The sequence below is a fragment of the Coregonus lavaretus genome (assembly GCF_964263955.1).
Source record: "Coregonus lavaretus genome assembly, chromosome: 16".
Classification (NCBI taxonomy): domain Eukaryota; kingdom Metazoa; phylum Chordata; class Actinopteri; order Salmoniformes; family Salmonidae; genus Coregonus; species Coregonus lavaretus.
In genome coordinates this window covers 19,183,390-19,196,026 of record NC_140003.1, presented here as the reverse complement: position 1 = coordinate 19,196,026, position 12,637 = coordinate 19,183,390, and the positions used below count along the sequence as shown (strand labels likewise).

At 42.2% G+C, this 12,637-nt stretch overlaps 1 protein-coding gene across 1 annotated transcript in view; it reads right to left on the bottom strand.

The window, feature by feature from the left end:
- The window catches only part of LOC311143258 (SH3 domain-binding protein 4), a 55,427-nt gene extending 54,137 nt beyond the window's left edge, over positions 1-1,290 (bottom strand). The window contains exon 1 of the mRNA XM_084179072.1: positions 1,179-1,290. The gene's annotated coding sequence lies outside the window, so the exon portion shown is untranslated. The remainder of the gene's footprint in view (positions 1-1,178) is intronic.
- Positions 1,291-12,637: the final 11,347 nt, after the last annotated feature.

Sequence of the window (12,637 nt, the reverse complement as noted above, 5' to 3'; positions counted from 1 at the left end):
CCAATGCATAAATTAACATTCTGACCAATGAAGCTTTCTCTGCTAGCAAGCTTTTAGAATAGAACGCAGTGACTCACAATGGAATATTGAATGCAATTCGGGAAAATTTAACACGAACAGCAGAAAGCGCACCATATCCACACGACATCAAATCACTGCTTCATGGGTCAAACTCTTAATTTTCATATTGGGTGAGTTGGATTGTTTGATACCATGGCAATTGGCAATGAATGTCACGCATGCGAGCCCAGTGCCGTTATACCAACTTTTAAATGGCGGGGGGAGACTTGATTAGGCACCACTTGTAAAACATTGTAAGTTGTGTTCAATAGGTGATGGAGAGTGGACTCAATTCTACTCAAGAAGGCAAAACTGGTTTTTCTAACTGTTGGGAGCGAAACTTGAGCGGTGGCAGACAGACATTGTATTAGTGATGTATAGGCTGCATTTCGTGGTAAAAATAAATAAAAATAAAGCAACAATGTAGCTAGAGCTAGTTATAAATTGTTACAAATTAGCACCTCAAAGACAGATATGCCCACCCACCTTTGCTCATTAATGTAGCTGCTCGAGAGTAAATCCGCGTTCACGTTATAGTCGGAACTCGGTAACTCGGTCATTTCTGACTTGCTACCTGGTTGAACGCGTCACGTGTATAACTACAACCAGTTAGCAAGTTTGAAATATCAGAGTTTCCTAGTTCCAACTTCCTATGAACGCGGCATTACATTTACATTTACATTTACATCATTTAGCATTACCCCTCACACCTTGTAAAAATGTCCAAGTATTAAAACGACAACAATTTCCATTGATACAGCATTACAACTATATGGTCCACATTCTGAATTTACCTAAAGTTATTCATACATGTGGTAATAACCTGACTCTAATGGTACTTTCAAGACAGGTCGGAAAGTCGGTGCGCTAGAAAGCTGTCCGAGTTTCCGACTTGGAATATCAAGTTGGATGACCGTTCAAAACAATTTTCCCAGTCGTTTTGAACATACTGAAGTCGGGGATTTCCCAGTTCCCTGTTGTTTTGAACGCGGCATAAACTACGAGAACGCACATAGATGATGCAAACGGTTTTGCCGAAGTGAGCACTTCTGTTTGGATGAGAACATACGTTTAACATTTGAAAACATTGGAATAAGAACTTTAAAATATTAGCTCACCTGGTAAAAGTCCTGTAAATAAGTCCATTGAAATAAATGCATCAAATGGGTGTAGTTTTGCGAGCTCCGACTATCCAGTTGTAGCCTAGCGTGAGTCCAGTCTTTGGCGAATGGCTTGGCGATGGGAAGAGAGAGCGAGAGTAGGACCCTGCTGATGTCACCGCGAGAGGGAGGGGCGTGGATCGGAGTAGTTTCAAATGGAAACGATGTCATTATGAGTCAGCTAACTTTTAACTGTCTTGACTTTAGTGTAAAGAAGAAATATGATAATAGGCTGGCCTACTATTCTCATTCTCACCATACTACTATTTTGGTTGAAAATACCACATAACAGATATGTCAGGTCAATAGCAGAGTTCTCATAAACAGATGGATGTGAAAATCAAATGTGTGAAGTTGGCTTGTCATGTAGGCCAGGGTCCCCCAAAAGGAAGCCCTATTTAGGAAATACATAAATAGAGAGGCATAGGTGATCGTATCCCAATGTAATAAAGGTATGACATTATTCTGTTTTAGTCAAATACTACATGTGTGGGATTCTTGTGGACATTCTGCAGTGTACAAATTATTTATAACTATGTTCTGGCCCCCCGACCATCCCCTCAAGGAAAAATTGGCCCATGGCTGAATGTAATTGGGGACCCCTAGGCTTAACCCTAATTTGCTCCAGTGGTGCCGTACTACTATGACCCTGTAAAACAACATATTTAACTGCACGTTCTCAAAGCATTTGCTGGTAAGGGTCTTCAAGGACATTTTCAATATCTCCTTGTCCCAGTCTGTAATCCCAACATGTTTCAAGCTGACCACCATTGTCTGTGTTCCCAAGAGCTCCAACATAACCTGCCTAAATGACTATCGCCCTCACATCTGTAATAATAATAATAATATGCCATTTAGCATATATGAAGTGCTTTGAAAAGCTGGTCATGACACACATTAACATCGTCATCCCAGACACCCTAGACCCACTCCAATTTGCATACCGCTCCAACAGATCCACAGATGACACAATCTCAATTGTACTTCACACTGACCTCTCCCACCTGGACAAGAGGGGAAATAACTATGTGAGAATGCTGTTCATAGACTACAGCTCAGCGTTCAACACCATAGACCTCTCCAAATTCATCACCAAGCTATGGACACTGGGACTGAACCCCTCCCTCTGCAACTGGATCCTGGTCTTCCTGACGGGTCAGCCCTAGGTGATGAGGGTAGGCAACAACATTCTCCGCCACGCTGACCCGCAACACGGGGGACGCTCAGGGGTGTGTGCTTAGTCCCCTCCTGTACGCCCTGTTCACCCACGACTGCGTGGCCACGTACGACTCCAACACTATCGTCAAGTTTTCTGACGACACGACGGTGGCCTGATCACCGATGGCAATGAGACAGCCTACAGGGAGGAGATCAGAGACTTAGCAGTGTTGTGCTAGGACAACAACCTCTACCTCAATGTCCGTAAGACCAAGGAGCTGATCGTGGACTATAGGAGAAAGAGGGGAGAGCATGCCCCCATCCACATTGATGGGGCTGTTGTGAAGCAGGTCAAGAGCTTCAAGTTCCTTGACATCCACATCACTAAGGACTTAACATGGTCCACAAACACCCGCACAGTTGTGAAGAGGACACGGCAGTGCCTCTTCCCCCTCAGGAGGCTGAAAAGATTTGGCATTGGCCCTCGGGATCTTCAAAAAGTTTTACAGCTGCACCATCAGCATCTTGACTGGCTGCATCATCGCTTGATATGGCAAGTGCACCGCCCTTGACCGCAAAGCGCTACAGAGGGTGGTGCGGACAACCCAGTATATCACTGGAGCCGAGCTCCCTGCCATCCAGGACTTCTATATCAGGCAGTGTGAGAGGAAGTTCCGAATATTTGCCAAAGACTCCAGCCACCCAAGCCATAGACTGTTCACTCTGCTACTGTCCGGCATATGGTACCGTAGCATTGGCTCTCAGACCAACAGGCTCCTAGACAGCTTCTACCCCCAAGCCATAAGACTGCTAAATAGCCAGACTGCTAAATAGCCCATGAATGGTACCCAAACTGTCTGCACTGACTCGATCTTGCACTGACCCAACGCACACTCACTAGACTATACAGTGCCTTCAGAAAGTATTAAGACCCCTTGACTTTTTCCACATTTTGTTAGGTTACAGCCTTATTCTAAAATTGAATAAATTGTTTTTTCCCCCTCATCAATCTAGGCACAATACCCCATAATGACAAAGCAAAAACAGGTTTTTAGAAATTTCTGCTAATTTATTACAAATCAAAAACTGAAATATCACATTTACTTAAGTATTCAGACCCTTTACTCAGTACTTTGTTGAAGCACCTTTGGCAGCAATTACAGCCTTGAGTCTTCTTGGGTATGACGCTACAAACCTGGCACATATGTAGTCCGCGCTCTGGCTGGGCCACTCAAGGACATTCAGAGACTTGTCCCGAAGCCACTCATGCGTTGTCTTGGCTGTCTGCTTCGGGTCGTTGTCCTGTTGGAAGGTGAACCTTCGCCCCAGTCTGAGGTCCTGAGTGCTCTGGAGCAGGTTTTCATCAAGAATCTCTCTGTACTTTGCTCCGTTCATCTTTGCCTCGATCCTGACTAGTCTCCCAGTCCCTGCCACTGAAAAACATCCCCACAGCATGATGCTGCCACCACCATGCTTCACCGTAGGGATGGTGCCAGGTTTCCTCCAGACGTGACACTTGGCATTCAGGCCAAAGAGTTGAGTCTTGGTTTCATTAGACCAGAGAATCTTGTTTTTCATGGTATGAAAGTCATTAGGTGCCTTTTGGCAAACTCCAAGTGGGCTGTCATGTGCCTTTTACTGAGGAGTGGCTTCCGTCTGGCCACGCTACAATAAAGGCCTGTTTGGTGGAGTGCTGCAGAGAGGGTTGTCCTTCTGCAAGGTTCTCCCATCTCCACAGAGGAACTCTAGAGCTCTGTCAGAGTGACCATCGGGTTTTTGGTCACCTCCCTGACCAAGGCCCTTCTCCCCCAATTGCTCAGTTTGGCTGCTCTAGGAAGAGTCTTGGTGGTTCCAAACTTCTTCCATTTAAGAATGATGGAGGCCACTGTGTTCTTGGGGACCTTCAATGCTGGAGAAATGTGTTTTTGTTCTGACATGCACTGTCAACTGTGGGACCTTATACAGATAGGTGTGTGCCTTTCCAAATCATGTCCAATCAGTTGAATTTACCACAGTTGGACTCCAATCAAGTTGTAGAAACATCTCAAGGATGATCAATGGAAACAGGATGCACCTGAGCTCAATTTCGAGTCTCATAGCAAAGGGTCTGAATACTAATGTAAATAAGGTATTTCTGTTTTTTATTTTAAATACATGTATTGCTGATGATTTTTTAAAAATGTAATCAATTTTAGAATAAGGCTGTAACGTAACAAAATGTGGAAAAAGTCAAGGGGTCTGAATACTTTCCGAAGGCACTGTATATACATACCATATACACAATCACTCCCACACAAAACACACACACACAAGTTCACATATACTACATATTTACACACACACATAACACACACACGCATTCCGACACAACACAAACACACATACAGTGAGGGAAAAAAGTATTTGATCCCCTGCTGATTTTGTATGTTTGCCCACTGACAAAGAAATGATCAGTCTATAATTTTAATGGTAGGTTTATTTGAACAGTGAGAGACAGAATAACAACAAAAAAATCCAGAAAAACGAATGTCAAAAATGTTATAAATTGATTTGCATTTTAATTAGGGAAATAAGTATTTGACCCCTCTGCAAAACATGACTTAGTACTTGGTGGCAAAACCCTTGTTGGCAATCACAGAGGTCAGACGTTTCTTGTAGTTGGCCACCAGGTTTGCACACATCTCAGGAGGGATTTTGTTCCACTCTTTGCAGATCTTCTCCAAGTCATTAAGGTTTCGAGGCTGACGTTTGGCAACTCGAACCTTCAGCTCCCTCCACAGATTTTCTATGGGATTAAGGTTTTATAGATTAAGGCTAGGCCACTCCAGGACCTTAATGTGCTTCTTCTTGAGCCACTCCTTTGTTGCCTTGGCCATGTGTTTTGGGTCATTGTCATGCTGGAATAACCATCCACGACCAATTTTCAATGCCCTGGCTGAGGGAAGGAGGTTCTCACCCAAGATTTGACGGTACATGGCCCTGTCCATCGTCCCTTTGATGCGGTGAAGTTAAAATTATAGACTGATCATGTCTTTGTCAGTGGGCAAACGTACAAAATCAGCAGGGGATCAAATACTTTTTACCCTCACTGTACATACACATTACACACGCACATTCACACACTTTTACACTCATCATTTGCTGCTGCTACTCTGTTCTTTATTTTACTCCTATTATTATCTGTCCTGATGCCTAGTCACTTTACCCTGCCTTCACGTACATGCTGTATCTACTTTAAATACCTCTTACCTTTGCACATTGATCTGGTACTGGTCTTCCCTGTACATAGCTCCATACTTGTGTATTTTATTCCTCTTGTGTTACTATTTCTTTTAAATTTGTATGATTCTTTTAAAAAATCTGCATCGTTGGGAAGGGCTCGTAAGCAATCATTTCACGGTAAAGTCTACACCAGTTGTTTTCGGCACGTGACAAATACAATTAGATTTAATTTGTGTATGTTCGAAAAAGTACAATAAGAACATCTGCTAAATGACTAAAATGTCAATGTAAACCTATGTGACAATAAAACATAAATGTTATCTTCATCTCTTTTAAGTAAAGGGGGAGGATATACAGGTTCTTAGAAGGTTGAAAGTAATTCCATCAGATGACACACACACACACTTATATATATTTGTTCGCAAGGTAGGCAATGCTATCATGTATTGCTCAGGGGAGGACTGCCCTCTCTCATCGAAGCTACGGAAGTTCAAGGCCGACCGCAGTACTGCAGGCATTGTTAGGAGAAAACAGCATCCCCCATTATAGTGAATGGAAAAATGGCAATCTTTGTGGTCACTATTTTTTTTTTAAAGATACTCATGGTACCAGTAATTGCTTCTAATACACCAGATGTATGTCCTTGAACCGATTATTTTAATATTGCACACAGAAGACGTTATAAGGGGAATTTAGTTGCTAATGCAGAATCCCAGTTGGCCTTCAACTTGAGTTACATTTTAGCAGACGCTCTTATCCATACATATTTATTTATTTTTTCCATACTGGCCCCCCGTGGGAATCGAACCCACAACCCTGGCGTTGCAAGCGCCATGCTCTACCAACTGAGCTACATGGTTACTCAATGAGAGGGGGCAGCACTGAGCGAGCATTGCAGCGTCACTTCCTGGAGTAGCTCAAAGTGTGCATGTTATGTCTCCATGAATCGCCATCTTAGCCGACTTCATTTGGCTTTAATGTGCTATTGAGTCTTCACATAGGAATGAATGGTGTCGCATGATCAATGGTTTTGTCCATTCACATATACAGTCATTGGTATTGCTATCCATTGGTCTTCTGGGTTTACAGGGAGTTGGGAATGAGGAGACAATGGGTAGGAAGGGTAGCCTACTGTGTCTAACGGTCAAGGAAGGTGATAGGCAGGCACTTGCCCATTCATAAACGCTAACGCTAGTGCGTTAACGTATATTCACAAACATATCTGCCGGGCCGAGGGAAATGTACAGACGCTTAATGCTGCCTCAAAGCTCTGTCTAAACGTTAATACACATCACTTGCGATACGGTTTTGGAAACATTTGGAACTTAATTTTCATATTGGACAGAAATAATGTTTATTTATGTGTCCATTTTGTCCATGACTTTCTAGTGGATAGACCACATGGTTCAAGAGAAAATAGACGAATTAATCAAAAAGCATCTAATCAACAATAAAAATATTTACAACAACGACATATTGACATTGGTAAAATAAATAAAAGTGTAGAAAAATATATATAAGGATATTTCATTCTGAAACCCTCTTAATAAACACCAATGGTATCCACCAAGTTTATGTTTAATTTTTTGGATAATGTTTTACAGCTTTGTCATTCTATTTTTTTATTTTAAAATAATCTTATTTGATTTTATATATTTTACATGTGATAAGGCCCATAGAGATGTATAGAGGACTCTAGTGCCCAAAAGCCAGTTTTAGCATTGGCAGGGCCATTGAGGACTTTCACCATTTTGAAGTAGTCAACTGGGTGGGTCTTCCTATTTGTTAAGGAAGGATCACATGATTCCATCCAGGGTCAAAGGTAGAGAGGCAGCGAGGAGAGTGAACGTGGAAGAAAGTGCGCTTGTATGAAATGAGAAGCTCCTTCTCCACTCGCGTGTCATCAGGTATATTACGATTACATGGGTGGATCACAAAATAAATGTGTAAAGTGATAAAAACTAAATAATTTAGTTGTGCGCAACATTTTATAGGTAAAAGGTAGCATATTGTTTTTAAGTGTGTGCATGATTTTCTCCTCCGACAATACAGCTGATTCAAAGGGGGTGTGGCTCATATCAAAACTTTACCGAGGTAGGATACAATTGTGCTTCCTTGCCAGAAGGAGGCTATCGAGGCAGGGAGGACCGTCTTCCGTTTACCTACTAACAAATTGACACACTCCTCGACCACTTATCGGTTTCCGTGTCACGGAGGAGAGAGATCGGAGGACGGACTTTTGCCCAAACGGGAAATCAGCCAAAGGATTATACTCGTGAGCAAACATTCCACAACTGCAGGTGGAAGTAAATTGCCAACCTTGGCTTTATACCTGTTCAAACACACACTCCAGGTGGCAGAATGCACCCTTTCAGTTTGTTGACAAACTCATAGAAGTTGTAGAAGAAGAAAATGGACTACTTCAAAATGGAGATGGCCTCAATAGTGCTGCCCATGCACTCATAGACACCATAATAGGACAGATACAATGTTGCGATCTCTATACATCCCTATGGATAAGGCCACACAGAGGGCCAGAGATAATTACAGACACCTGTGATAATCTGAAGTACCCCAAAAAAAGTTCACTAAATGTCATGTGATATAATTCCACCCAAAACTTGAAAGTTACCAAAATTCTGGTAGTTTGATGGTAAACTTCAAACGTTTCCAGTAATATAGGCCTACCCTCCCTTTGCAACCCTAACCTGTGTGTAATGGAAGAAGGACTTGTAACTGAAAAATACTGTCAGCTGCAACTGTGTTAAAACAGTGTATATTTGCATTTCTACAATTATTTTGATGTGATATGAAAGTAGATGGGTTTATGTTTCTAGAACCGTACCACAATTGAGAATCGATTCACGTTTAGATGGAGTATTTGGCTGTTTTGGCTGCCAGTGCCAGTTTACCTCTAAACATATGACATAAGGTCCTTGGATGTTAATGGAGAAGTTATTAAAGCTATCCCTTTAACAGTACATTTTGGGCTAAGCAGGCGCAAGATCATTTCCAGTCTGATGACTGCATTCATGTGTTTAAGACAAAATAAAAACATACTTACAAGAAAATATACAGTGTACTTAATTTGTAGGTAAATATATTGGCCCAGCCCAAACTTCAAATTACGCACCATACACATCTGTTCCCCTCCTTCACTGTCAAACTCAATTAAAATACCCTCCTTACCACCAGGAACCATGTGCTAGTGGAATATGCTACTGTACCTACATATATCATATTTGATGTGGAATATAGTTCAATGTAGTCATGGCTCTATGTAGTATTGTGCATTGCCCAGAGACTGTTCTGGACTTGGGGACTGTGAAGAGACCCCTGGTGGCATGTCTTGTGGGGTATATATGGGGGTCTGAGCTGTGTTAGCTGTTTGAACAGTCAGTTCGGTGCTTTCAACATGTCAATACCTCTCACAAAGACAAGTTGTGATGCAGTAAATCTCTCCTCTACTTTGAGCCAGGATAGATTGACATGCATGTTATTGATATTAGCCCTCCGTGTATGGGCCAGCCGTGCTGCTCTGTTCTGGGCCAACGTGCCTCACACTTATATCAGCACACTCGTAACAACCTAAGCATTACGAAACTTCTATTAGATCAAGTAAGCCTCACGTATAAAAATAGCAATTCATTTTTATCTTAAATAAATTCAACACTCTCTCATTGCCCCCATACAAAAAAAACCCATAAAAATTGTAGTGGTTATCCCACTGGCTATAAGGTGAATGCACCAATTTGTAAGTCGTTCTGGATAAGAGCGTCTGCTAAATGACGTAAATGTAAATGTAATACAAAAACGCAGCACTTGCTTAATAATTTATGAGGCGAAGTTCGCAGAGTGAAGTGTCAGGACAGCGAGGTTGGTAGACGGAATGGAGATGCTAGCTAGATACAACGAGAGGACGAGAAGGATGACAGTTTGGAGGAATATGGAAGGTGGATGGACAAACTTGAATATGAGGCGTGTTGAGCAAATATAGTGAAAAAGAGTGGAAGGCGGTAATAAAGGAAAATGTAACAAAAACTAATACAATTGTAAATCAACATCGGTTTTTGGTTTAAGTAATTTTTTGGGAGATCAGTTTGAAGTATCGAGGATAATAATAATAATATATAATAATAATATGCCATTTAGCAGACGCTTTTATCCAAAGCAACTTACAGTCATGCGTGCATACATTTTTGTGTATGGGTAGTCCCGGGGATCGAACCCACTACCTTGGCGTTACAAGCGCCGTGCTCTACCAGCTGAGCTACAGAGGACCACCAGGATGTAAAGGATGCATTAGGAAAGGTGGAGTCGGTCGGAGTGACCAGACGTGGTTTTGTTTTGATTCTTGTGTCGAAAGAGTAGAAGGAGAAGGCATTATGGCTCTACTAAACTATCGACATATGAAGTGGAGAGTTTAGATTTTTGGAGAAGAGCACCATTAAAAGATGTCATCAGTGGCGTCACATTGAATATTGAGGCCTTGTGGTTTTACTAATACCAGCATTAGTTGGAGCACGCTGTCTGAACCATGTAGTGGATGGAAGAAAAGAGGAAAGCCTGTCGGTATCATTGATGTTTGACAAAGAGTATCTCCCCTTCACGTGTGAAACTGGAATATGTGAGATATGCGGTGAGAGCATTTGTGTCCAAGCCATTGTTTTGCTGGAATTGCAAAAGGTATGGTCATGTATCAACTGTGTGCCGAAGGAATGTTGTTGAAGAATCTGAGGATGTACGGTGTTGCAATTGTGCTGGAAATCACGTTCCCAATTCCCCTGAGTGCCCGTTAAGGGTAAAGGAGTTTGAAGTGGCAAGGATCAGGCATGTACAGCAGGTCTCCTACACGGATGCACGAGAAGTAGCTGAAGGAGCGAGTGGAGCTGAAGATATGGCAACGGATGCCCCACAACCTGTGGAGATTCTGAGAGTCGTTTAACATTTGAGGGAAGCTGATATACAGGAAAGTATAATTAAATCAACTTTTCAAAACGCTGATAGTGCGTTTACATTTCTATCACCTGAAGCATTCACACAAGATGAAAATACATGCATACATACATTGTTCTGCGTATGCTTCAGGTGATAGAAATCTGAACTCACTACCAGCGCTTTGACAAGTTGATTTAATTATACTTTCCTGTGGATATATTGTCTCACATCACAGGAGGTTGGTGGCACCTTAATTGGGGAGAACGGGCTCGTGGCAATGACTGGAGCGGAATTACTGGAATGGGAAAAAATACATCAAACACATGGTTTCCAGGTGTTTGATGCCATTCCATTTGCTCCGTTCCTGCCATTATTAGCAGCCTCCTGTGTCTCACATTCCTACCTGCAAAAGGACCAACCTCACCGACTACTGGTAAAGTTAAAATATCATTTTATTCAACATTCTGGCCTGTAGAGTTCGTGAGAGGAAACTTTCCTGATTCAAACTCTCATGAATGCCCGACATAGAAATGTTTGCCTGGCTCCCCAAATGCTACGCCATGCCCACGGATGTTAGTTTCTTGTCCGCAATGAGTCTGGACAGAGAGGAAGAGGCGAAGCGAGAGGTTTTACTCTGCCCAAAATTTGTCATAAAAAATAAGCCCACGAAGTGAGGAATTTGTGTATGGAGGTCAATGAGATTAATTGCTAATTTGCTACGTGGGGTTTATTTGATCTAATACAAGTTTCGTAATGGTTAGGTTGTTATGAGTGCACTGATGTAAATGGCATTTCGGCAACTTTGAAAACAACAACTTTAGATCAGAGTTGTGCCTGTTGTAATAGAAATAGATAGAGGACTCATCGTGGATATAACCCATTTTAGCATGGACATTGCCAATGAGGGCTTCCTAACCCATGCATAGATCCTAACTACCTTTAGCGCCTATTGACAACAGTTTTTTCTGGCCGGGGGAGATTTGTTAAGAGCCCCGACGTTCATTCTGAATGTTAAAATGCATCGCTTGTGGTACAGTTTTGAAAACATAAGGAACATTAGGGTTATTGTTCCCATACGGCCATATCTCCATGTTACAGTGCTTGTTTACGGAAGACAGAGCTCGCCACCTGTGCTAATTAGCTATCTAGTGTGCTCCAACACCTGTGTGTAAGTGTAACTAGCGAGGAAGTGTAGTTCATAAACTGGAGGCACACATAGCATATGGATCTGTGCAAAACTCCTACAGTAAGTGTACATTTTGGATTTGAAAGATTATTTCTCGCTGATATGAAATATAGGGGGCATATCAGCATATGCAAGCAATGATTATTGACGTTTCTACATGTTAAAACACAGTGGCGGAATTAATAGTTCACACACAGCCAACTGTGAGCAAAGCTAACCACTGAAAACCCTACAGAGAAGGGTTTTCGAGAGCTTCCACCAATTTAAAGTAGTCAACTGGGTGGGGATTCCTATGAGTTGGGAGCAATCAGCCAATGAAGAAGAAGAAAATGGACTACTTTAAAATGGAAATAGCCTCAATGGCGCTTTACATGCTGTCACAGACGCTATAATGGCACAGATACAAAGATGAGTTCTCTATCTATCTCTATGGCCCCTTGTTCACACGCGTATCTGCCCTCTCACTGGCTAGAATGGTCCCACCTGATCTCGCCTCCTCCTGCCTGCCTTCCCATCTTTGAGGACACACATTTCCATTGTTAGAGCGGCCACTTGACTATCTTGTCAATATAATAGACAATCTTTGGTCTGGATCTGAGTACCTCCCCAACAATTTCTAGAACGCATACACATTCTAACCAGAGGGTTGGTCCCAGATGGGTTGAGCCAGAGCCAGAAAACACGTGGCTAAAGCGGCGTTTTGAACATTTGTCTCATAATAATGTCTGGAACGGAGCAAATGGAATGACATCAAACACCTGGAAACCACGTGTTTTATGTGTTTTTTACCATTCCATTAATTCCACTCCAGTCATTGCCACGAGCCCGTTCTCCCCAATTAAGGTCCCACCAACCTCCTGTGTTTGATACTCTGATTGGTTTGAGATGATCCGATCGCAGATTACTTTGTTTT